At 35.5% G+C, this 26540-nt stretch overlaps 1 long non-coding RNA gene across 2 annotated transcripts; it reads left to right on the forward strand.

Moving 5' to 3' along the window:
• On the forward strand, nt 1-26540 carry LOC108149902. Of its 2 annotated transcripts, none has more exons than XR_001774648.1 (4): nt 1-75; nt 25990-26093; nt 26259-26374; nt 26437-26540. It is a non-coding gene; the product is annotated as an uncharacterized LOC108149902 (long non-coding RNA). The 2 variants fall into 2 exon arrangements; XR_001774649.1 differs by lacking the exon at nt 1-75 and adding an exon at nt 25340-25414.

Here is a 26540-nt window from a genome sequence, read left to right on the forward strand (position 1 = left end):
TTGATCCAACCAAATATAAATCAATCAATCCAAAACTTCGCGACTAAAAACCGTGGTTCATCCATGTAATTGAAGGTGAGACATGCTTGCTAAAAGTGCGACAATTATTTTTTCATGAAAGATAGAATTTTTAAAAGCTGTTTAAACAACTGGTGAGAAGAAAACCAAACTTAATGGGAAATAAACGGCGGTGACTTGAACCTAAGCAATTGTTTGTCTGGCTCTTAACATCTTTTTAAACGTTCGTTTTTAAAATTTTTAAGCTTGATTCGGTACATTTTTCGTATTATTATGAAATTAAATACAATACATTTTTCTGGGTGTAGGCGGGAACAGCTATGCTATTTGATAAATCAAATAATTACAAAAGTTCGGCACAAGCCACCCCCACCGCGCTTGGTAGTGCTTGGTCTCGCAAACAGAACTTGAAACAAACTTTTACCCAAAAGGTGAAGCAGGCGAAAGTTTTGCCAAGTAACAAAAATTGCATTTAGGCGCATTTAGGCGGCAGTTAGATGAAAGGACGAGATCACAAGATCCATGGCAAGAGCTTGCGAGATAAAGCGTTCATAGATTCTTAAAGTATTCCCCTCCGCTTCGGGTATGAAATCGTATTTGGCCACAAATTTAATGCAGCATCAGCGTCGGCGGCAAAACTTTTTTGCCAGCTCTGCAGGCCAAAACTTTCGCCTCGGTCGGTGTGGAAACAGGCTTCCTGTCTGTCTCCCGCCCTCGTCCTCGGTGCCCAACTGCCTTTGTGCCAATTCGAGTTGCAGAACTCCAGCGAAGCGTGTGAAATGCGCCACAGCCTGGCTAGGCCTTTGAGCAGTCGCCGCTTTGATGGATTTGTACATAAATGGGGCAAAGCCAAGGATGCGAGACGACAATGCCCAACATTTTAATTTCGCTCTATTCCCACCATGTGCAGATCGAAAACTGGCTCCAAAGTTTTGGCAGCTTGTTTCGGGATGTGTTGAAGATTTTAATACTCGGTAACAGTCGCCCAAGAACCTTAGATACCAATTCGTCTTGACTTAAGATTATTTATTTGTCTCAGGTTGTTTTGTATGTACATATGTATAAGCATTAAAGAGTAAACTCGAAAAAAAAGGAAAGGCAAGCCAAAGTTTTTATTCTACAAAATGACTACATTTCGATGTTTATGCTAAATGCTTAAAAACCGTTAATCTATGCCGATTTGCCGCTTAATCTTTCAACCGTTTCTTCGGTAGCCTTTTGGTGTTGTTGTCTTATCTTCTTACATTGTTATTATATCCCTGCAGAGGGTTTTATAATTTCAGTCAGATGTTTGCAACGCAGTGAAAAAAAATTTCCGACCTTATAATGCATATACATATATTCTTGATCAGCGTGGACATGTACTTCTTTCCGTCTGTCCGTCCGAAGTTTATATACCCTTGCAGCTAGTGCAAAAATTATATATTCTTAAAAACATAAAAATTATGATTTACTTTAAAAACATTGAAGCTATGATGATTTGCAGTTCAGTTATTCGATAGTTCCTATGGCTGCTATATGGTATCGTTTTCCGATTTTAATAAAATTATGACCGTAATTCTGAACTGTCAAATTATTAATAAGTCAAAAAGAATTAAAAAAAAATTACAAAATAAAAAAGTAAAATTTTTTTTAATATTTGTATTGTTCCCATGGTAGCTTTATGTTATAGTCGTCCGATTTTGATGAAATTTAAACCGTAATTCTGAAATATTTAACGATTACTACATGTCGAAGAACTCAAAAAAAAAATTTAAAAACAACAAAGTTATAATTTTTGTTTATTTATTTTTCCGATTGTTCCTATGGGAGCTATATGCTATAGTCGTCCGATTAAAATATGTAAAAAAGATAACTGACCTGTTTTTTTATTGATTTTAATAAACTTAAACAGTAAAGATTTATTATTTCTGTTATGGTGTAATATTAATCAAATATTATGTTGTACAGCCTGAAAGCGGACCCTGAAGGGATTTGAAATATATTGGAGAAAGAATTGTTTTTTGAACAAAGAAAAATAGGCACTATAAATACCCAGACCTTGACCTACCATAATAACAAAACCAGGTCACAAAGAATATTAAATTTTAATAAACAGGATACCTCCCGTACGTGTACTGTGCAGGATGGTTTACGCAGACATCAAGAAGAAGTACAATTACAACAGACAACCATCTATAAAAATGTATAAAGCAACAACGAACAGAATTTCAAGGCTTGAAGTTTTTGTTAAAGTGTAGAAATCTTAGATAATTCATATGTTTATTCAACATTCGACGAGACCAGACCATATTTTGAACAGGACAAAAATATTCCTTCGGTGTTAAAGGGACAAATTAATAGACGTACGGAATTACCTACATTTCTCATTCTAAACTACTTAATGTTCTAATAACATTAAAACACCAGAACATTGAGACAGAAACGACACAATTAAACAATGCAACAAAAAAGATAAACAGGCTGATGGATAGAGAAGACCAGACGGCATTTTTTGAGAGTGAGAAAACCCTAGATAAAGTAAAAGTCGACCAAACAACAAAAATGATTAAAACGTGATAAACGGATAGCCGACAAATGCGAAGGAGAGGGAAGACAACAACAATGATTGGTTCGTGAACAAGACTAAAACGGAGTTTCCAAAAGACTTAACCGCTTTTAGCGAGAAGATCAAAATTTGCACTCTTCGACTACATTGCAGATGGATAAAAACTATTGCAAACAGTCAGGTGCAAAGAGAAACAAGAAGTAGCAAGAACGCAACTCTCTTTCTTAATAAAAGATACCGTTTCTAAAAGACAAAAAAAGTGCAATAGATCTAACCACAACGGAGACAGTGGAACGAACCAAGGAATTTTTAAACAAATACAGGGATATACTTTTTTAAATTCTGACCAGGGAAACGTGACCGTAGCTATGACGAAAAATGATAACGAAGAGAAATTGAACAAAATACTTGACGACCCACAAACCTAAAGAATGCTGAGGCATGACTACAGACATAATTACACAGAGGGAAAAATTTAATTTGACAATTAATACAGCCAAAGCACCTAGGATGTACGGTTTACACAATATTCATAAAGAAAACACGCCATTACGACAATTTTGCTGCATGACAATCTCACCATCGGATAATTTATGTCGATATTTGACAACCTCTTTAAAACACTTGCCAAAAGACTCAACGTTCAATGTGAAATGTTCAATAGAATTTAAAAAACGAATCAATGACACTCATATTTTTGAAGATGAAAGATTTGTATCGTTTGATGTTGTGTTCATGTTCCCAAGCGTACCAACGGATTTAGCCCTGGAAATAATTCAAAAAGAATGCTAGTATTGGAAAAGCACACAGTATTCCGAAAAAACTTTTTATGGGGCTGATTCGTTTTGTAATAACCGAAAACAGATATTATTATTATTATTATTTACATACAAGGACCAAAAATTATACAGCTTAAGGGCTTCCAATGGGATCCTCTCCCGTTATTGCTGACATAGTCATGGAGGAAATTTTAAAAACTATCGGTAAAGCACGGTTAATGACCAAGTATGCGGACGACTTATTTGCAATATTAAAGTTTTGGAAAAATTATAAATTAGAAAAAGATGAAAGATAACCATTTCTTGACGCAATAGTTCACCGTGTCAATCAAACATAAAACGAAGAGGTGAAAGTTCAATACAACAAACGGCTCTTGCTGCCCACTGTGCGGACACAAGAAATTCGCCAGACTTTGCTTCGGTCAGCATATGTATTACAACCAGAAAACAATTACGTCAAGCGGTTTACTCTCGAAATTCTCCACATTAACAATACTCCCACGCACACTAGACTAAACTTTAAAACAGACAACGAAAAGGCGCCACACACATACAGACATTTTCTTGACCAAACTAAATTTAGAAATTAGTTTATAACTCGGACAGAACGGTCGATGTGTATCCATGTAGGTGTTCGAATATTTGTTAACAATTAAGTGAATGGTATGATAATGGTTATGTTTTTTTTTAATATGTTGTGCAGCCCTGAAGTCGGTCCTCGAAGGGGTTTAACATATACATATAGGAGAAATGAGAAGAAAGTGCTTTTTGAACAAAGAAAAATAGGCACTATAAATACCCAGACCTTGAGCCAGCCAAAATACACCACAATTTCTGAATAACGGTATTAATTTTATTAAAACTGGAAAACGATTTTATAGAGTTGCCATTGACACGATAGAATCATAGCTTCACTGTTGTTAAATATATAGGCATACAAATCTGAATATTGTTGTATTAAAGAATATTCAATTTTGGAATAGTTGCAGGGGCATCAAAGTTTCAGCTTGACGAAGTTAGCTTTCTTTCACGATGTTAATTATTATTTCGATAGGTAGCTTAAGAGACTAGTTTGAGAAGAAAAAGATGAGCAGACGGACATGGCAATATTGACTTGCCTACTGATAAAGTATATCTATAATTTATAATGTCGAAATCAGGCTTTGTAAAGCAGTAAAGTATGGTTTAAACAAGAAAATTCGAAACACAATAAACTGTTGTACAGGTCTTAAGCAAATTGCCGAATAAAAGACACTTAAAATATTTCGTATTTTAAGCAAGCAATGTATAAAATTTCGTGTTTTTAACACGTTCGAACACAATTTTTTAACACTTGTACTGCATTATTTTCAATTTGGTAAGTCAATGGTACAGGTGTACAAAAATAGTATAATTGAGAATTCATTTAACAAGTATACAGTTCTGTACATGATTATTATTCGAAGTTAAAAACAAAAAGCTGCTGTTTATACCAGTTACTCGTAGAGTAAAAAGAAATGTAACAGGTAGAAGGAAACATTTCCGACCCTATAAACTACATATATTCTTGATCAGGGTCAATATTCCCCCATCTGTTGTTCTGTCCGTCCATATTTCGTCACGTTCATTCAGATCTCGGAAACAATACAAACTTAAGGTTTCGGATTTAACATGTAGATTCTAGTGATGTCCATGCAGCGCAAAATATGTCTACGACCACTCTAAGTCCCAAAAATCGCGAATGTCTGTCATGTAACTCTGAGGTATGGTAGTTATTAAAATTCGGTCCATATCTATAGACCTATGCAAAAAATATTCATATGTAATGTAATTGTAATTTGTCCGGCAGAAATTGACGCCACCAAGAACAAGAATAATTTCAGGAGACATATTTAATTTTTAAATTTGTTAGCTGAGCTACGGGTATGTGGATGTCGGACCACTCCTTCTTGTTTTACTACTCTATTTCATAAATTTTCCAATAAATTTCTTTCAAAAATGGTTGGGGTGTAATTGCTTCAGCGAAATAGTTAAGATTCTTGGCTATACAAGCCTCTCCTTTATTTAACCGTATTTATAAAAGCTTTGCATGTTGAAGAATTAGTCGTCATAAATGGGTTACCTCGCTAGAAGGTGTTTTTATACCCGTTGCTCGAAAATAAAAGAAAATTTGTTGAAAAGTATATATTCTTGATCAGGATCAATAAACGAGTCGATCTAGCCATTAGATACGCGGTTTTTTTTCATTTTTCTGTCCATTTGGCTTGCAAGTTTCAAACCAAAACACCAAAGATTAAATTTGATATTCTTTTCGCCAGGGCCTGACAAACGTTCTTCGAGCGTCCATCCTGGACGTCTGGCAACGCTCTACACTTTTCTAGTATTTCTACCGGTGATCTGAGTACCGACGTGCAAAAAAGCACTTTCGAAAAAGGTTCGCCAGTTACTTGCCTCTCTCTCTCTCTCATAGGCGGCGAACGGTTTTCGTCGATCTGAGACTAGGCTTTAAGCAAAAAAATCTGCGGTATACATTAAGTTTGATTAGAACGTTTAAAATCAAGTATGACCAATCCCTTTTTCCTAGAAAATAAATTGAAAAGTAGTTTCATTAAAAAAGTGTTAGTATCACTGATTTAATGTTATAGATTCAGTAAAACCGAAATTAATCGAAAATTATTTCTGAGTTTTAAGACTTTTAACCCTTATGTACCACACACATGGCTTTCGATACTGCAACCATTTGGTCCATTAAAAATTGCTTTTCCATAATTTTGCACGGCTGGTATTAAAGCGCATGAGAGCAGGAAAACATACGAAAAAATGCGCGAGTTCATGCTCGTTAAAAATCAATCCCCCAGCGTGTGCCGCTCAGCGAAGGTGTAGCCGACTGTCGCGTCGCCCACCACCCCGTGGTCAATATGCGCTACTATAACACTATGCAACATTTTTAAGGTCATCGATTCTGAACCAATTTCTAAAAGCTTCTGCTGAAAGTACTTGCAGTACTTTGCCAAATTGGTTCGTGCTTATATTTTATGCTATTATCCATTTTGTTGCTTAAACTGAAATTTTAAAACTTTATTTGACATTTTAATACTGCTATATCTCGTAAAAACGAGAAACAAAATTTTTTTTTATTCCTTCAACAAACTTGTAGGTATCGAATGGGAGAAAAAAATACGGAACAAACTTAACCGAAATTTAGGTTCTCTCAGTTTTCGAGGTATAGACAAATCAAAATGCCAAATAAGGCTTCCAAATCCCAGTATTAACAACAAAATGGATACAAGCATAAAATTAAAATATAAACCAGAACCACTTTGTCAAAAGTAATAATGCAGAATTCCTACTTTTAACAAGTACATTCAGCAGCAACTTTCGAAAATTGGTTCAGAATTTGTGTATTGCACTGTGTAAGTCTACATAAGCGCCGAGGCTGCCGTCATGCTGGGGATATCTCTTGGTATCTATGTATATTGTCTCTCCCTGTTGGGATTTCAGGCTTCAGGGTGTATGTGTGTACCGGGAAGCTGTTGTGAATATGTGGAAATTTGTTTTGTCATATCGTTGCAGCGATCATTCCTCCTGCAATGTGTTCGCTACAGCTTTTGCTTGTACTACATTTCCGAAAAATATTTATTTACGAGAAGTTGAAAAACCTAAAAAGCAGTTCTAGTGCAACGGCCATCGGTGCAAAGGGATGTGCACCCTTTGGGGGTTTTCTGTACAGGGCATATACTAGTCGCATTTGCCCTTAACTTGTAAATTTTTTCAGTAATTGTGCATGGGAATCACCACAAACTGAGGCGCAATGAAGCGCAACATCCACGCGACATTTCCAATATACGCGTATCTGCTATGACCGTGTCCAGCGATATGACCGTGGCCATGACTCTAGTCCCCAAAAAATGTGTCCAATGTAACGCCACAACAAAGAACGTTAATTGACGCCAAAATGCTTCTGCAAAAAAAGAAAAAAAATCCGAGTGAAACTGAAAAGAGGCAAATCGTCAGCAAAGCGAAGCATCTGAATAAAAAAAAAAACAAATTGTCTAGTCGGGCACAATTTGTGGCAGGACAGAATCCTCGTGTCTTTACGGGTTTGGTTAATTTAAATGCTCCTTTCGAAAGGACACGACCCAACCAATCCGTGCCGACCTGAGCCGACCCAACCTGAGGTTCAAGTGGCTGTATTGACCCCTTGAGAGGTCACCGTGGTCCCGTCCCCTATCCCGCGGAAACCCCACTCCCATGTGGTAACGGAGTGGGCGTTGTTGAATCAGCACACGTGATTAATGGCCTTTAATTATGTCAAAGCGCGACGGAAGCCTCCGACCAGGACCCGAAGGCAACGGTACGCCAGTTAAACGTTTGACATTAAAAAATTGACACCGTTTGGGGTGAAATGTCGGCGACGTTTTGGCCCTGCTCCTTCTCCCAGCCACCCACTCCACTCCACTCCTGACCGATGTTTTTGCCTGTGACAACTGTCTGGCACACGTAACCGAGTTCCCTGCGAGTTCGCTTGTCTTTTAGGTCTGCCCCGAAACAAATTTAAAATACACACCCACACCGGGGGACTTAAACCGAGCAACTCCTTTGGACATTCGTTACCCAACCGTGATTGTGTGTGGGCGTTTGTCTCGCTTGTCGCTTTTAATGAAAGCGTCATAAATTATGTCGCAGTTGACGAAAGCAACAGCGAAGCTCCCGTCTGCGAACGAATTGCTCTTGGACAGGCGTTGAGGTTCCGGGGTCACTTAGCATACTGCATGTGTATGTCCATGCGAGCAACATATGTAGAAGACTTGATGAACTGCTGAATGGGCAGAGAATCCAAGTGCTTTAAATTTCTTTGCCAAACCTAGAAGGAAACCTAAGCCTTTATTAGGGTACAATTTAGTTGTGAAGGGTTATAGTTCCTTGTTCTTGCTATACCCTTGCCAAATTCATTAAAAAAGGAACGAAGGAACGCTTTAGTCAACTATTAGATACTCGTTACTCAGCTTATCAACTTCAAAATAAACATGCCCACAGAAAACAATTGGGTTTTAGGTGCGCCATCAACATCACAATCTAAGAGTTTAACGTTTCAAGTTTTGAGGTGTAGATTTCTCACACAAACTAAGTGCGATGTGTGTATGTCTGCTCTCCGCTGCTTATTATAGTAAAACATAGTTGCCAATAAATTGTAAAAGAAAAGATGACCGAAATACACATACGCAGCCGAATAACTGACCTCTACCATGTTTTAAATTAATTTGAGAAAGCAAAGTCGAAGGTGTTGAATATGTTGACGCCAGAGTTAAATTTGGTTTTTGAATAATGACAGATACGCGGCTTTTTCGTGTTTTTGTCGTTTTCCCTCCATTTCGCTTGCAAGTTTAAGTCCAAAACTCCAAATATTAAATTTGTTATTCTTTTCGCCAGGGCCTGACATACGTTCATCGGGAGTCCATCCTGGAGATCTGGCAACGCTCTGCACTTTTCTAGTAAAGGCTCTGTCGAAAAGTCTCCGCCGGTTATTTGCTTCGCTCTCTCATAAGCGGCACACGATTTTCGTCGATCTGAGTACTAGTCTTAAATCCCAAATCTCTAGCTTTTATACTTTCCGAGATCTCGAAGTTCGTACGGACAGACAGATAGACATGGCTTCGGCAAGCCGAAGTTTATATACCCTTACAGCAATTGCAAAAATGAAATATCTTTAAAACATTTAAATTTGGAATTATGTGAGTACCCAGTAAAAACTTTGATGATTTTCAGCTCAATTATTCTATCTTTCCTATGGCAGCTATATGATATCGTTTACCGGTTTGAATAAAATTAAAAGCGTAATTCTGAAATATAAAACCATTTGTATCTCCAAAAGAATTTAAAACAAAATTGAAAATTTGAAAAAGTTACAATTTGTTTCTCCTTATTTTTTAAGTGTTCCGATTATTCCTATGGGAGCTATATGATATAGTATATGAATAATAAACTAGTGATAAAAACTATTATTTTTTCTTTTTTTTGCGATTGTTTCTATGGAAGCTTTATGATATTGTCGTCCGATCCGGCTCGTTCCGACTCATATACTACCTGCAACAGAAAGACAACTTTTGGGAAAGTTTCATGCAGATAGCTTTAAAACTGAGAGACTAGTTGCCGTAGAAACGGACGGACGGACAGACGGACATGGCTAGATCGACTCTCCAAGAATACGTATACTTTATAGGGTCGGAAATGACTCCTTCGTTTCGTTCTTACTGAAATTATAATAACCTCTGCAAAAGTACGTGTGTTCGTAACAGAACGCAATATCGATGCGAGTTCCGCAGTTGCTGACACTTAAATAATTGTTTGAGTCTCACAAAAATAGATATATATCACTGGGGGTACTTCATTTATTTGAATAGTGAAATCTTATCATAGTTGTTCAATGTGCATTGAACTATATTAAAGCCACTAGAAAACGAAAGCCCCTTTCGTTTTTTTAATGGGAAAAATATGTATGAATAAACCCAAACATTCAAATGTTACCAAGGAAGGGGGGTAGAGACAAAGACTTTATGATTTAATAAGATGCGTAACGCTCACACAACTGACGATTTACATAGTGCGACTATGTAGTTCGCCTAGAAAAGAAGGCAAAAATAAATTCTTCCAGCACTTCTTGCCAGCATCTTTTGGTTGCCGAGCAGCCTAACAAATTGCGGAACTATTTAGCTATAGTTTTTAAAGACTCCAGATTTCTTAAACACCGTCGCGTCGTAAACACATCCTCAAAACTCCATGTTTATGTCTCGAAACCTACTCGTAAATTTCATAAACATATATTTAAAAAACTAATTTGTGTTCCAATACTAACAAGTAATTGTTGTCAACCAAATAAACCCCCAATTCTTCTGTACTCATCACAGCAACAAGCTCATAAATGCAGATTACCACTTGCTTTCTTAAATTCACAGGAGTTGTAAAAAAGCATGTCTGCTTAGGCAAATGAGGGCTTAGAAGCTCACACAGTTCAAAAAATAAACTTTTTGGCATGCGCATGTTTTCTATGAACAAAATTTCATTTATTGGTTCTTGCATCAGTGTCCAAAATGCATTGCTTCTTGGTCTGCACCAGAATCTTCGGATTCTAGACTTCTGCAGACCGAGCGCCACACTTTCAGCCGGTTAAAATAGCGTCACCATCAAGTGACTCCTCGTCAGTAAGATCCGCCCCGCCTTTAACAGAGCCATCAATCGCTTATGCACCCATTCGGCATTGAAAATTAGTTTCCCAGTTTTTGACGGCTGTAACACAAAATTGTCATTGAACATGGTTTCTTTACAATACAAAAATACCTTATTTGCTGGTCTGGGATCTCTGTTAAATTCATTGCATGAATTCGTTTGTGTCGCATAAGCAGGGGCCAATTTGATTTCACGTCTTCAAGCATTCATGAAATCCATAGCATAAACACAGCTTGTACCAAATATATATTTATACCCTTGCAGAGGGTATTATAATTTCAGTCAGAAGTTTGCAACGCAGTGAAGGAGACATCTCCGACCCTATAAAGTATATATATTCTTGATCAGCATCCTCAGGAGAGTCGTCCTAGCCATATCCGTCTGTCCGTCTGTCCGTCCGTTTATATGCAAACTAGTCTCTCAGTTTTAAAGCTATCTGCATGAAACTTTCCCAAAAGTTGTCTTTCTATTGCAGGTAGTATATAAGTCGGAACGAGCCGGATCGGACGACTATAGCATATAGCTCCCATAGGAACAATCGGAAAAATAAATGAAAAAAATTATAACTTTGCTGTTTTTTAATTTTTTGTTTAGTTCTTCGACATAAAGCAATGGTTAAATATTTCAGAATTATGGTTTAAATTTCATCAAAATCGGACGACTATAGCATATAGCTCCCATAGGAACAATCGGAGAAATAAATGAAAAAAAATTATAACTTTTCTGTTTTTTAATTTTTTGTTTAGTTCTTCGACATTTAGTAATGGTTAAATATTTCCAATTTACGGTTTAAGTTTCATCAAAGTCGGTCGACTATATCATATAGCTCCCATAGGAACAATCGGAGAAATAAATGAAAAACAAGAAAGAAAGCAAACTTCGGCAAACCGAAGTTCATATACCCTTGCAGCTATCGCAAGAATTAAATATTTTTGAAAACATTAAAATTATGATTTACTTGCGTATATGTTTAAAAATATTGAAGCTATGACGATTTGCAGCTTAATTATTTGATTGTTCTTTTATATATTTTTATTATTTGTATGGGAGCTATATGATATAGTCGTCCGATTTTGATGAAATTTAAACCATAATTCTGAAATATTTAACCATTGCTTTATGTCGAAGAACAAAACAAAAAATTAAAAAACAGCAAAGTTATAATTTTTTTTCAATTATTTTTCCGATTGTTCCTATGGGAGCTATATGCTATAGTCGTCCGATTTTGATGAAATTTAAACCATAATTCTGAAATATTTAACCATTGCTTTATGTCGAAGAACAAAACAAAAAATTAAAAAACAGCAAAGTTATAATTTTTTTTCAATTATTTTTCCGATTGTTCCTATGGGAGCTATATGCTATAGTCGTCCGATCCGGCTCGTTCCGACTTATATACTACCTGCAATAGAAAGACAATTTTTGGGAAAGTTTCATGCAGATAGCTTTAAAACTGAGAGACTAGTTTGCATATAAACGGACGGACAGACGGACAGACGGACAGACGGACAGACGGACGGACAGACGGACAGACGGACATGGCTAGATCGACTCTACTAGTGATGCTGATCAAGAATATATATACTTTATAGGGTCGGAAACGTTTCCTTCACTGCGTTGCAAACTTCTGACTGAAATTATAATACCCTCTGCAAGGGTATAAAAATTATAACTTTTCTGTTTTTTAATTTTTTGTTTAGTTCTTCGACATTTAGTAATGGTTAAATATTTCCAATTTACGGTTTAAGTTTCATCAAAGTCGGTCGACTATATCATATAGCTCCCATAGGAACAATAAAAATATATAAAATAACTATCAAATAATTGAGCTGCAAATCATCATAGCTTCAATGTTTTTAAACATATACCGCAAGTAAATCATAATTTTAATGTTTTCAAAAATGTTTAATTCTTGCAATAGCTGCAAGGGTATATGAACTTGGGCTTGCCGAAGTTTGCTTTCTTTCTTGTTTTGATTGTTATTTCTGGCAAAACTAAACATCATTTAAAGGCTTATGCCCACAACTAATAAACAAGCAAAGCATTGAGCAAAAAGGTGGAAATAGGCTTTTTAGGTTATTAAACGCTGAGCTTAAAATTAAATTTTTCGTGCTTCACGGTGTTCCAAATTTAGAAGCTTTTTAGCATGTATTTGTATGCCAAAAAAAGTAAGCCATTATTAAAAAGTTTAGATACACTATTATTTAACAGCATTCAATTAAATAAATGTTAAGAAATGACAACTTTTAAATAAGTATTTATGTATACATTAAGTTTCCTAATGAAATCTGGTTGAGTACACTTTAAATTTTTCAGCGTGAAATGGAAAACACTTCACCATGCTACCAGGTTGTTCACGTATGAAAAATTGTAGCTGTACTTCCGTAATGGCCCAACACCCTATCATTTTTCAATTTTTGTGTTTTGGGGTCAAATTTTTGGTGACAAGACAGATTTCTGGGAAAACAACTGTAAAAACCATTAATTTTAAATTTTTGGAAATTTTTTGTAAAATATGACTTTCAATAAAATACACATCCAAACAAAATGTCTAATTAAAAAACACATTTTGTGTTTTGTGACTTTTTTCGCTTAAGTTAATACTTATCGAAATTAAGACCAAGTTAGGTTGCTTTTAAACCTTCAATTTAAAATTACGGGCCGATCTGGCAACATCACCTTGAAAGTGATAGAGCGCTATTTCAAGATTCATGACCAAAAACTTTCGCTAACAGTGGCTAACATACAAAAAAAGTTTGCAAAACTTGTATTGCCAATTGCAGAATTGTTATATGCAGGGTATAACCGCATAGTGAAGGGCTTATTGAAGTTGGTGTGTTCCAAGTTTCATGAAAAAAAAACAAACAGTTTTTAATGCGGCACTGGGCTGAAAGGGACCCCACTGGTTCCCTTAAGGTTCCATTATATTGTCCGACAGCTTTATTTTCCACTCACATCATGCCAATTAATATATTTGAATATTAAACAAGAAAGCAAGCAAACTTTGGCAAGCCGAAGTTCATATACCCTTGCAGCTATTTCAACTAAATACTCTTGAAAACGTTAAAATTAGGATTTACTTGAGTGTATGTTTAAAAACATTGAAGCTATAATGATTTGCAGCTTAATTATTCGATAGTTCCTATGGCGGCTATACGATTGTTCCTATGGGAGCTATATGCTATAGTCGTTCGATTTTGATGAAACTTAAACCGTAATTCTGAAATATTTAACCATTACTATATCTCGAAGAACTAACAAAAAAATTAAAAAACACCAAAGCTATTTAGTTTTTTTAAATTTATTTTTCCGATTGTTCCTATGGGAGCTCTAAGCTATAGTCGTCCGATCTGGCTCGTTCCGACTTATATACTACCTGCAATAGAAAGACAACTTTTGGGAAAGTTTCATGCAGATAGCTTTAAGACTGAGAGACTAGTTTGCGTAGAAACGGACGGTCAGACGGACAGACTGACATGGCTAGATCGACTCTACTAATGATGCTGATCAAGAATATATATACTTTATAGGGTCGGAGATGTCTCCTTCACTGCGTTGCAAACTTCTGACTGAAATTATAATACCCTCTGCAAGGGTATAAATATTTATTTTAAATGAAACGAGAACGGAAGCTAAATTCGGCAAGCCGCAGTTTTAAAACCTTGCAGACTAAGCCGAAATTGCTTAAATTGCTAAAGTAGCGAGAAGAATAACTAAATTCCTATTGAAGCTATATGATATAGACGTCCGATCGGCAAGCACTTTTACCCTGATCACCTATAACCCTATTACCCTATGGGAGCTATACGATATAGACGATATACGATTTGGAAAGATTCATGCCAAATCAATAAAAATATAAGAACAGGTGTAAAGCGGTATTCCACTAAACAACAAAATGGTACCATACAAACCATTTTGAGTGTCATTTTTTGAATCAATAAGTCTTTCTGGACCGGAAAATCAAGGTTAGATCTCTGTCGCTCTCTCTCATAGCTGACGAACGGTTTTCGTCGATCTGACTACTAGGCTTTACTATAACATGAAGATAAAGACTTAAGAAAGATACCGTGTTTTAGCTGAAGTTTATGGTGAACAATTTCTACGCTTAAAGTTTTTTATGTAATTTTAGAAAATCGCCTACGATTTGTATTTATGGGCAATTTTGTCTATATACAGAAAAAAGGTTTTTTAAAATATAGAGCGAAATTTTTATAAAACAGATAAAATTTTCTATTAAACAGGGCTGATACCTATCTTAATAATGCGAAAATGGAATCAGGCTATTAAATACATTCGGTGAACTCAACCAAAAAATTTCGTTGGAGTGTGTTGGAGATGTTTAAACATAGAACTGGTATTGTGTACCAAGAAATTTGTTTCTGTTGACAAACTATTGTGTGACTAATGACCAGTGGAAAATATAAAGGTAAATCGGATTGGTGACTACGGAAATGCAATAAGAAACCCGCGGGCTTGGCATTGGTAAAATTTCAGCTTTCAAACAATCGCAACAATCGAACGCTTCGATGTCTTTTTTTGTTCCTCGTATTTCGGTTACATTTGCCAAACTTTCGTCACACTCATAAAGTTGCTCGTTTAACTCATTTAACTTTTTGTGCTTGCCTTTCGAGCTGTGCGAGTGTGGGCGAGTGAGTGTTTTTTTTAGAAAGTTTGCATAAATTGCAGCAACAAGAAAAGTTAATATTGCTTGCAGGCAAAGTCGAGCTGGGGCGACAATGAAAATAATTCAATTAAAACACTTTTGCCAGCTTTTGGTTCTCCGCCAGTCACCCCTTAACCTCGTAAACTCCACCGCCGTCCTGGCATGCATGTCAAGTTACAATTACGACCAACCAAATTAACACGTAGACCGGGTGGAATACAGAGCAGGAGGGGAGCGACTGTATTGCCCGCGAGATATTCTCTCCATAAAGTTCTCACTGGCTGTCCTTCTGTGGCCAGGAGCCGTTCTGCAGTTCGCCTATCCCTCTGCTTGGACCCCTTGTGGTCCTTTGGGCCGAGTGCGACATCCATGTGCCATGTTTACTTTGCTGCTTAGAGCAGTGGTTGCTGCTTAAAGCCGCAAAGTGGCTTCGCTTTCTGGTAATTTAAATGTTTGGCCTGGCCTAGGCCCCCGAAACACTCGGAACACTCTTTACCCCACGACTTTTCTGACTGTTTAGTGTATTATTTTAAGATCTGCTTGGACAGCCCAGGGATTATCGCTTTGTGTCATGTTGATTTTGGCAGCGCCTGGCCTTGCCGCTACAGATTCATGTTCGGCTCCTTCTACTGCCTGTTTTTTCAATCCCCACGGTTCAGTTACAGTCTCAGAGTTGGTTATGTTAAAATAGGTCTTTGGCTCTATCAGCCCAAACGTAGTTATTTTAACAGATTAAATTTGACACCAAAGATAAATTTTGATTCACTGTCCTGGAAGCATTTTATAGCCAAGTTAAAGCCAATTCACATTACATTATTTTTTGGGGGAATGATGAGAAGACGGTGAAAAAGTGAATCTCCAATTCACACTGCCACCGTCTACCATCTACCATCAACGTCTTTTTCTTCCAAGTGCTCAAAACAAAGTGATAATTAACCAAAACTTAGTGAAAAAAGGTAAAATTGATTGCATGAGGCAAAATAATACCATCCTATAAATTTTTCATTTTTTACTAAATTTTGGTTGAATTTCTATTTTCTTTGAGCACACTGAAGAAGAAGAACTTTACGGTAGACTGTAGAAAGGTGGCAGAGTAAATTGGAGTTTCACTTTTTCACCTTCTTCTCATTGTTTCCCCAAATTAATTTAATTTTTTTCATTTATTTTTTCGATTGTTCCTATGGGAGCTATATGCTATAGTCGTCCGATCCGGCTCGTCCCGACTTATATACTACCTGCAATAGAAAGACAACTTTTGGGAAAGTTTCATGCAGATAGCTTTAAAACTGAGAGACCAGTGATGCTGATCAACAATATATATACTTTATAGGGTCGGAGATGTCTCCTTCACTGCGTTGCAAGCTTCTGACTGAAATTATAATACCCTCTGCAAGGGTATAAAAACACTATCATTATACCCTTGCAGAGGGTACTATAATTTCAGTCAGAAGTTTGCAACGCAGTGGAGGAGACATCTACGACCCTATAAAGTATATATATTCTTGATCAGCATCACTAGGAGAGTCGATCTAGCCATGTCCGTTTGTCAGTCTGTCCGTTTGTCCGTCCGTTTCTACGCAAACTAGTCTCTCAGTTTTAAAGCTATCTGCATGAAACTTTTCCAAAAGTTGTCTTTCTATTGCAGGTAGTATATAAGTCGGAACAAGCCGGATCGGACGACTATAGCATATAGCTCCCATAGGAACAATTGGAAAATTAAATGAAAAAAATTATAACTTTGCTATTTTTTAATTTTTTGTTTAGTTCTTCGACATTTAGTAATGGTTAAATATTTCCGATTTACGGTTTAAATTTTATCAAAATCGGACGTCTATATCATATAGCTCCCATAGAAATAATATAAATATATAAAATAACTATCTAATAATAGAGCTGCAAATCATCATAGCTTCAATGTTTTTATACATGTACGCAAGTGAATCATAATTTTAATGTTTTCAAAAATGTTTAATTCTTGCAATAGCTTCAAGGGTATATGAACTTCGGCTTGCCGAAGTTTGCTTTCTTTCTTGATAATGGTATGCGGATTCCGTTCTTTTTAATAGGAGACGATGCATTTCAAATCTAGAAATGTAGGAAGCTTGGAGCGCATCTTTTTTTAACTATCGGTTGAGCGGCGCTCTTAGATGTTAGGAATATGCTTTAGGAATAACCAGCGGGATATGATTTTGCAATGAACTCTCTGAACGCGCACAAAATAACAACCGCATGCTGCTTGTTTCATCATTTTCCTAAAGAACAGCAAACTGAAACAACAATTACATGTGCAGCCATCTATTGGCAGACCAAACGATTATGAACAGAAACCGTTTGTGTCCATATGAATTCCAACGCAGGAGCTGTGTCCTGGCAGAGCCGAGCAGCCTAACGGAATTGTATTGAATAAGTTGATATAGGGGAAAACAGTTAAAACAAGAAAGGAAGTAAGTTTCGGCAAGCCGAAGTTCATATACCCTTGCAGCTTTTGCAAAAACTAAATATTCCTGAAAACTTTAAAATTATGATTTACTTGCGTATATGTTAAAAAAACATTGTAAATACTTGTATGATGATTTGCAGCTTAATTATTCGATAGTTCCTATGGCAGCTATAATAATAACCGTAATTCTGAACTGTCAAATTATTAATAAGTCAAAAAGAATTTAAAAAAAAAAGTTACATTAAAAAAAAAAATGTTATATATTTTTATTGTTTTCATGGAAGCTATACGATAAAGTCTACCGATTTTGATACAATTTAACCCGTAATTCTGAAATATTTAACCATTACTATATGGCGAAGAAATAAAAAAAAATTAAAAACGACAAAGTTAAAATTTTTTATTTTATTTATTTTTCCGATTGTTTTTATGGGAGCTATATGAATAGTCGTCCGATTTGATGAAATTTTAACAGTAATTCTGAAATATTTAAACATTACTATATGTCGTAGAATTAAAAAAAAACAGCAAAGTTATAACTTTTTTAAATTTATTTTTCCGATTGTTCCTATGAAAGCTATATGCTATAGTAGTCCGATCCAGCTCGTTCCGACTTAGAACTGAAAACAATATATACTATGTACCTGGAATGGAAAGACAACTTTTATGAAAGTTTCATGCGGATAGCTGCATGCATATAGCTGCGTAGAAACGGACTGAAATTATAATACCCTCTGCAAAAATATAAAAAGGACCATTTCTTAGCTGAAAAAAACATACAACTTAAAACGGTTTAAATTAATTTTTTTTATTTATGATAATGATAAAGCCCACATATTATGTCACAATATGCAATACTATGAATTTGGAAATAATGAAAACCAAATACTACTTAAATATTTTACTACATTACTACTACCCATTACATTTGTTCCAAACTAATAACGGAAAAAGTTCTATTCGTTTTAAAGATCTTTTATTGTCGCCTTTAGTATTTTGAAAGTACTTTTAATAACTTGAAGATTGTTATAGTTTTGAAAACAATTATTATAATTTGTTTTGTATATCTTATGAGGATATATAATATATAACTAGTTAGCAAATATATATTTTTAACATATGTCAATTTAATTATATATAATAATATACATACAATCCGTTTTACTATATATTTAAATTACATTTATATTTAATTAAAAATCGTTTTAATTTATTAGTATGTATAGTATGTCTAACTTTAAAATAAATATTTTCATATTTATGTCGAAGGGATTTCATACTATATTAAAAAAACATATACTTTCCTTTACTTACTTTGTTTTAAATATGAGAATTTTTTATTTAAACATACAAATAATTAATTAAAAATTAACGTGTAACACACTTTGATTTAAACAAAACACACCTCAGGGCTAAATCACTACCGAAAATATTTAATTTAAATATTTGAATTAACTATATTTTTCTCTGATGCATTCTTAAATACATGTACACTAAAAAAATAAAATTCAAAAATCGTTTTTTTTTTATTCTTAACGCATAAAATCGGAGGAACTGGCATTGCCGGCCAAAAATACAAATTTTCTAGTGTTGGAAACTTTTGGCGACAGTGTTGTGAAATTTTTAATAGTAGTGCTGAGAGCCAGAGCTGCCGAAGGCGATGAAAAAAGTCCAAACAAATCAAGTTTTGCACAAAAGGTTCATTACATTAAGCGGTATTAAGAACATAGATTAAATACCTTTATTAGCGCATTTAAAAGAACACAAAGAGACTGCTAAAAACTAAGTCCCAAGAAAACACATGTTTATTTCGTGGTATGACAACCTTCCCCTTAAATTTATCTGGAAACTAGAATAGGGACAGCGGGTTTAAAAATATGCTAAAAGCGAGAATCAAACTGAATATGAGACCCAACGATAAAATATGTTTTAAAAAGTCAAATAAGTAATTCTTATTTTTAAGCTATAATGTTCTTAAAAAATCAAAAAATAAGGTTCAAATATGATTTGCGCCTAAGCTTATCGCAAGGTTACGCTTACGGAATTGAGTCGGCCAGCCAATTGATTGGCGGAAAGTCTCCGTGAGATTTCTTTTTCGGAAGTTAACAGAGAATAGACAGAAGAAATTTATTTTCCGAGTGAATCTTTCGAAATGATTTTTCTTTGCTTGATTAGCTCGAGATCAAAGTTCTTTTTAATATAACAATATATTATTTAATTAATTTATAATTATATAATATTTTAATACCACAAAATGAATATAAGCACTTTGCCAAACATGTTTAAAAACTGCCCTTGCAACCAATTTTGTAGTGGTGGTATGACCATTGTGACCATTTTTATCGTATCAGTCAAAAAACATTTCCCATTTCAAAAGCCTAACGAGTTGTTTCTGTATCGGGGAGTTTCCTTTTTCTATTTTTGCCGGGAGCATAAAAATGTTGGCCCAAAAAGCCCGAATGCAAATTCCGAAGAGCGGCTAAAAAGGCATGAACGAAATAAGCTATTCACACTCTGATATGGAATATCGACATGGGGCGAGTGGGAGGGAGTAGTCTAGAACGTGTGTGTGGGCTCTAATTCAAAGGGCAAACAGCAGCCACAATGTCAACAGCCACTTTCCCCCATGTAGAATATTCTAGCCCTATGCTAAAATGGTAGCAGCGGAGGTGCAGATAAAGAAGAGCACGGAGGTGGCACGATGTGCAAAATGTTCTTAATTCTCAATTCATATGCAAATTTATTTTATCGGCAGCTCTGGCTGCCGGCTGAATCCTGACTGGGGGGCAGGCAGCTGCCTGCAACAACAATGAAGAATTGTGGGCGGATAAAGTCTCCAAGCTCCCTTCAAAACCCACAAAACCATTTCAATCATCCAACACCCGATTAGAATTCAGCAGGGTTCGGTGGCTACGTTATCGCTTGTAACTGTGCCTGTTTTTGGTCATCAGAACACATTACACTAGATCAAGAAATTAAATCGAAAAATTCACTTCAGACCGTCATTAATTTTGTTGTGTGTTTTACATGTTTTAATGCTTATTTTATTTTTTGCCTGATTGAGACTAAACCGTACCCAGATTCAATGAAACCGTAAGACTGAAAACTGAAACACTTCACAAGTGCCATATTTCAAGATGATCAAGGATTTAATGAAGGACATTAAATATTCAATTTACAAAATGAATGAATCTTTTATAAAGCCAATGATAATACAACAACTGAATTTTCTTGGCATCGTAGCAGCAAAGATCTTTATACACTTTTCTATGAGGAAAAATAATTCTTTTAATTTTAGGGTTAGTAGTTAGAACAAAAATTAAGTTTGAGAAATTGTTCTTGGAAGAAGAGAAAAATACTAGCTTGTCAAAAATAATCATTCTAAACGCTACAGTGCCTGTGCGATGTAAGGTGGCGTTCAGCGAATAGCCTGATTCCATTGCCACATTAGTGGCCTTTTTAAATGTGCATGATTCCATTGGCGCCATTGCATTTAGCTAATGCTACTCCGACATGTGAGTGGCACGAACAGCTGTTTACTTTTGATTTGTCGTAAGGAGAAAGCTTCGGCAAGCAAGCCGCAAGCCAAGTTATATATGTACATATGTACAAAAGAAAATATGTTGTACACTCAGTTATAGAATATCATAACTTAAACGATGAAATGTTTCTAAAACCAAAGTTCTATTTTTAAGCTAATGTATACTGTGAGTACAATAATCTACCATTATAAAATAAACGTTAAAAAAAGTATAAAACAAAATGTGTACCTCCTTAACTTTCTTTAAAAAAATAAACACCATTCAAATGAGAAATGGGTTTCTTTAATTTTTGGCAAATCGCTAGCAAATTTTGGGAAAAACTTCATTAATTTTAGAAAAATGTTTCATGATCTAAGAAAAAATACCGTTGTTTTTAGGAAGCAATCGCCCTATAATTTATAAATTTTCATTTTAGATCACTCAAACCATTGCTTTTAAAAAAGTTTTTTCTTAATTTTTATTGTTATTTGCCACACATTTAAGAAATTTATGTAATGATTTCTAGAAAGGCCTTCCTTATATTTAAGAAAATCATTTTCAAAAATAAAAGGCGAGTCGCCATTGACGATTTTCTAGAATCAATGGCAAATTTCTTAAGTCAAGGTCATTTTTTTTCTGGGTCCAATGAGAGCTGTCCGATATAGTCGTCTGACCGGGCTCGATTTAACTTCTACTAATAGTTTTAAAACTGATGGGCTAGTTTGCGTAGAAACGAGTGGACAAACAATCGGACATGGTCGACTCTCCTAATGATGATGAGGGAAGGTGTCCTTCTGACTGAAATTTAAATACCATTTGTAAGGATATAAAAATAAACAAGAAAGTTATCTGGCCCTATAGAACATTAAAATTTGAATAACTTCGTTGTTTTAAAGATATTTGCTTACATCTTGCTCATTGTATTGCCCAAGTATCTGATTTCAAATCAGTGTGTTGAAATTAAGATGAGTTTTAAATTTAAAACAATAATTAATATTTTACAATTATTTAATAAAAATGTTGCTTCTGTTAACTTAAAACATTTCCCTCACCAAATTGGATGTGGATACTTTTAGGAGGAAATTTTAGCCTTAACTAGCGTTAACTTTTCGAAACTGAGAAAAGTAGCCGCTTCCGTTGCTTAATAGCTTTCGAAAACATTTATGCAGAAAAATTTGTTGTCCACCAAAAGTTGATCTCAAGGGCTATAAACGTAAAAAAAACAAAAATCAAATCTAACAAATTTTTAAAATTAGCAAACAAAAATTAAAACTAAATAATTTTTAAATTGTTTTATTTAAATGCTTAGTGATTAGCATTTGATAATACCTTTTTAATGACATAAAGCACGTGTCTGTAGCTTAACTAGCTTAGCTGTTTTTAGCGATTTTCTGCTAAATAAGCTAATTTTTTAAAAATACAAAATACGGCGGTTTTCTACTTGTACACCCAATAAAAAAAGGGTAAATGAGTAAATGTGATTTTTTCGACCCTAAAAGTTATATACGTTTTTGATCAGCGGGACTGGACGAGTTTCTATACCGTTTGCAATGACAAACCAATAGTTTTTGTGCCCTTTACTAGCAAAGTGAATCGTAGCTTAGCTGAATAAAAACTCGGACCACTGTGCATCCTGCGACCACCATCTTTGTCCTTCCCACCGAAGGAGAGAGCGGAACGAACGGAAGTCATGTCGTGCTGCGATGGATGCCGCCACCGTTTCCAGGCAGTTTTTTTCAGCTAGGAGCATTGGGAACCGGCGTTCAGGCACCGGGTATTCGGTACTGGTCACGGGTCTGCACGTCTGCGCTATTTCAAAGCGATTGCACCGTTTACCATCGGACACACAAAAGTGAAGCTAAGTAAAGCGGAAGTGTTTTCCTGCTTTTCCTTGCCCGACTTTGTCGGTCTTTTTGTAGTGGGTGAAAGTCTTTTTAATTGAAGTGGCTCAGACACACACCAAGCTGGATATTTTGAATTCAATGATGCGGCAGGCGGTCAACGCCTTTGACTGTCTGCATGTAGTCGGCTCTTTCAAAAGGACACCAGCTCGCCTAACTTGAGAAAAAACGGTCGAGACTGAGCGGAAGCAACTATGCCGTATATGTCATTAAAATTTACTACAATCTATTTTGCTTGCTAATTGGCACTTGGCCATGTCCTGCTCAGGCACTTTGTGCCTACCCCAAGATCCAGCTCGCCTTCTTCCTGGCCATAATAGTTACTTGCACCAGCAACTTCGACCGGGCAATTAGTGCCAGGCATAGGCCAAGAATAGCAAGTGCAACTCAATCCCGTTCAATGCTCCATGGGCGTTTAATTACGTCCCCACCGCTGTTGGGACTTAGCACTTGCAAGCGATAGAAGACATTAAGTAACGCAGTCTAACAAGCCTTAAATTGTGCGACGCACTTTAAAGCAGCCTTCGTTTTTGCATCGGGATTGGCATACAAATCTAGTCAAAAGCGTGGAAAGCATACACCATACACTATAAATCCATTTAAAATGCGCATTACCATATGTCAAGTGCTGCCTCATCTTGGCCACTTTCCATTGGCTGGTGGCGAAATCCACTCATGTACTTGAAGCGCAGGCCTCCCACTGGATCCCATTACATTGCATTGCTAGATTGCTAATTACGCGGCGCCAGCTTCCGCGAACGAGTTCTAGGGACCAGAAAGGGACCAAATGGTTGGAGCATAATGGAATCTGGCGAAGGGAATGTAAAGTGAGCGCGAAACTTATAGAAAATATTTACGGAGCACTTCAGAAACACTGACTCAACGAAACTAGGCAAATGGCTAGCGGGAAATTAAAGTCACTTAATCAACAGGGATCAAATATAAGACAAAAACAGACAAGGTTTAAAAATAACAAAAAGGGTTGGGTTAGTAGTAATACAAGTATGCTACTTTTTTATTTTTAAGTGACATATATTTTCTCCAAAAAAATAGCCAAGTGTTCATTTATTATGTGTGGCCAAAAATGATACATTTTCTCATATTAATTGAAAATAGTAGTGGTAGAAGTTTAAATTTTTCATAAAAATTGCAGAGTAATGGTAATAATATCACAATGTTGTGCTCCGTTGTTGAATCACATTTACATATACATACATATTCAACGCAGTGAAGGAAGCATTTCCAACCCTATAAAGTATATATATTCTTGGAGGAGTCGTTCTAGCTGTCGGCGACTGCCCGTTCGTGCTACGCAAAGTCTCTTACCTTTGAAGCTTATTTTGCCCAAAAGTAGGCTTTCTATAGCAAATAGTATTTAAGACGCATCGGACGATCACATGGCTATGGCTCTCATAAGAACAAATTAATGCAAACAAATGCAAATTCAAAAGCTAAGTCAATTTAGCCATTTCCGTCTGTCTGTCGGTCTAAACACCAAAAACTATAAAAGCTGGAGATGTGGGATGCAGATTCTAGTAATTTCTGGTTTACTTCAAAACGGCCACTCTAACGTCCACAAATCGCAAAATCACTCTGAGACATGTTAGACGTAAGTTGTTAGGCTCTATGTGTGTGTTTTGGCAATATCTATTTATATATCATAGAATGTTTTTTTATGACGTCACTGTATAATATCCTAGAATAATTAAGCGGATAATCATAACTGTTTTTAAAAAAATAGTCATAAAAATCGAAATATTTTTTTTTGTTGTTGAAGAATATTTAATTTTGGGAATACTTGCAAGTGCATACAAACTTCGGCTTGGCAAAGCTAGCTTCCTTTCTTGTTTTGCTTTGGTTTTACTAAGGGAAATCATCGAGCATTAAGAAAATAACTAAACAATAGACGATTATGTTTTAATATTGTTATCAAGATAACCAAAACATCGTGACATTGAAGTATTATGCCAAAACCATTTAGACATTGGTACACCGAGAAACTTTCAAAACGAAAAAACAAAGAGCTCTATTTCAGTATTTTTACTTGTCACTTTATCAAGCAGAAACGTTTCTGAAATCGAGGAGTGTTGAAATATCGCATTAGAATATCACCTCAGTGAATATAGTTGAAACAATTTATTGTATTTTGACAAAATTATTATAATTATATATAAGTTATCGATAACGCATCATTTGGGATTTTTCTGAAGCACAGCTTACTTATGTTCTTAGTTCTTACTTCCTCTTTTGATCTTGGATGCCAATAGAATAAAACGTGTTTCTCTGCTACTATAATTTTCTTACCTAGTGTTTTATTGGAAATAATAATAAATAAACGGTAAGTGAACTTGGAAAAAGGAGGATATAAGGAACGGATTCGCTGCTTCTAAAGATAAATATCTCTGCAGATTCATCTGATTTATTCAGATTTTCTTCAAGGAGAAATTGTGCTATTTGTTCTCGATTTCGCTAATCGAGAATAAAAGATCTTGAACTCGAGAATAAAAGGTTTTGAACTCGAGAAGAACTTGGTCTAAAACTTAAAAAAATTGAAAGAGATAAGAATTGGGAGAGAAGTTCTCTCAAATTTTTCGGAAAGTTACCGAAGTATACTTCGGGCATCGTCGTTTCCCTTTAAAATTTTTGCAAGACGTAGAAGTATAAGAATCAAAGGAAACAAAAAACACATTCATACATGGACACTGCAGCAGCGTCACTTGCGGTAGGGTGCTATTTCACAACTCGTGTTAAATCCTTTGCTTTACTTAAGCACGTGTTAAATAGTAAATTTAGATATATTCTTTTTTAAAGCAGAGCCACGCTTCAAATATTTTTTAAACAATTTTTCTTTTTAGACAAGTTTTGAAATTCGAATATAAAAATTGTTACACTGTTTAATTATTCTTTTTCTAGGTGCAGGTGTTAATTTCGAGTGCCTTGAATTTATCACCGCAGTGGAAATAATCGGAATAAGAGTTCTTTTCCGTGAAAAGCTGTTCGCTTGGAGGAAAACGAAGGTAAGACATTTTTACACAGTCCACAGTCATCGCCTCCAAAGCCACCGCCACAAAAGTCACACCACCTCTACATATTTATGTTTTAAATATTTTAAGATAACTATAAGATTAAAATATATTTAGCTGTATAATATACAATTACACTGTTTAATTATTTTTTTCTAGATGCCAGTGTTAATTTCGAGTGCCTTGAATTTATCACCGCAGAGGAAATAAAATAGGCGATTCCGCCAATCAGAAGAGTTCTTTTCCGCGAAAAGCTGTTCGCTTGGAAAACGAAGGTAACATTATTATACCTCTTTCGAAATTTCTTATTAACTTTTTTTGTTAATTAAAAATATAGTTTGCCCAAGAAAAATCTCCACAGTCATCGCCTCTAAAGCCACCGGCACAAAAGTCACACCACCTCTTCATATGTATGTTTTAAATATTGATAAGAAAATTATA

The sequence above is a fragment of the Drosophila elegans genome, unplaced genomic scaffold (assembly GCF_018152505.1).
Source record: "Drosophila elegans isolate 14027-0461.03 unplaced genomic scaffold, ASM1815250v1 contig_208, whole genome shotgun sequence".
Classification (NCBI taxonomy): domain Eukaryota; kingdom Metazoa; phylum Arthropoda; class Insecta; order Diptera; family Drosophilidae; genus Drosophila; species Drosophila elegans.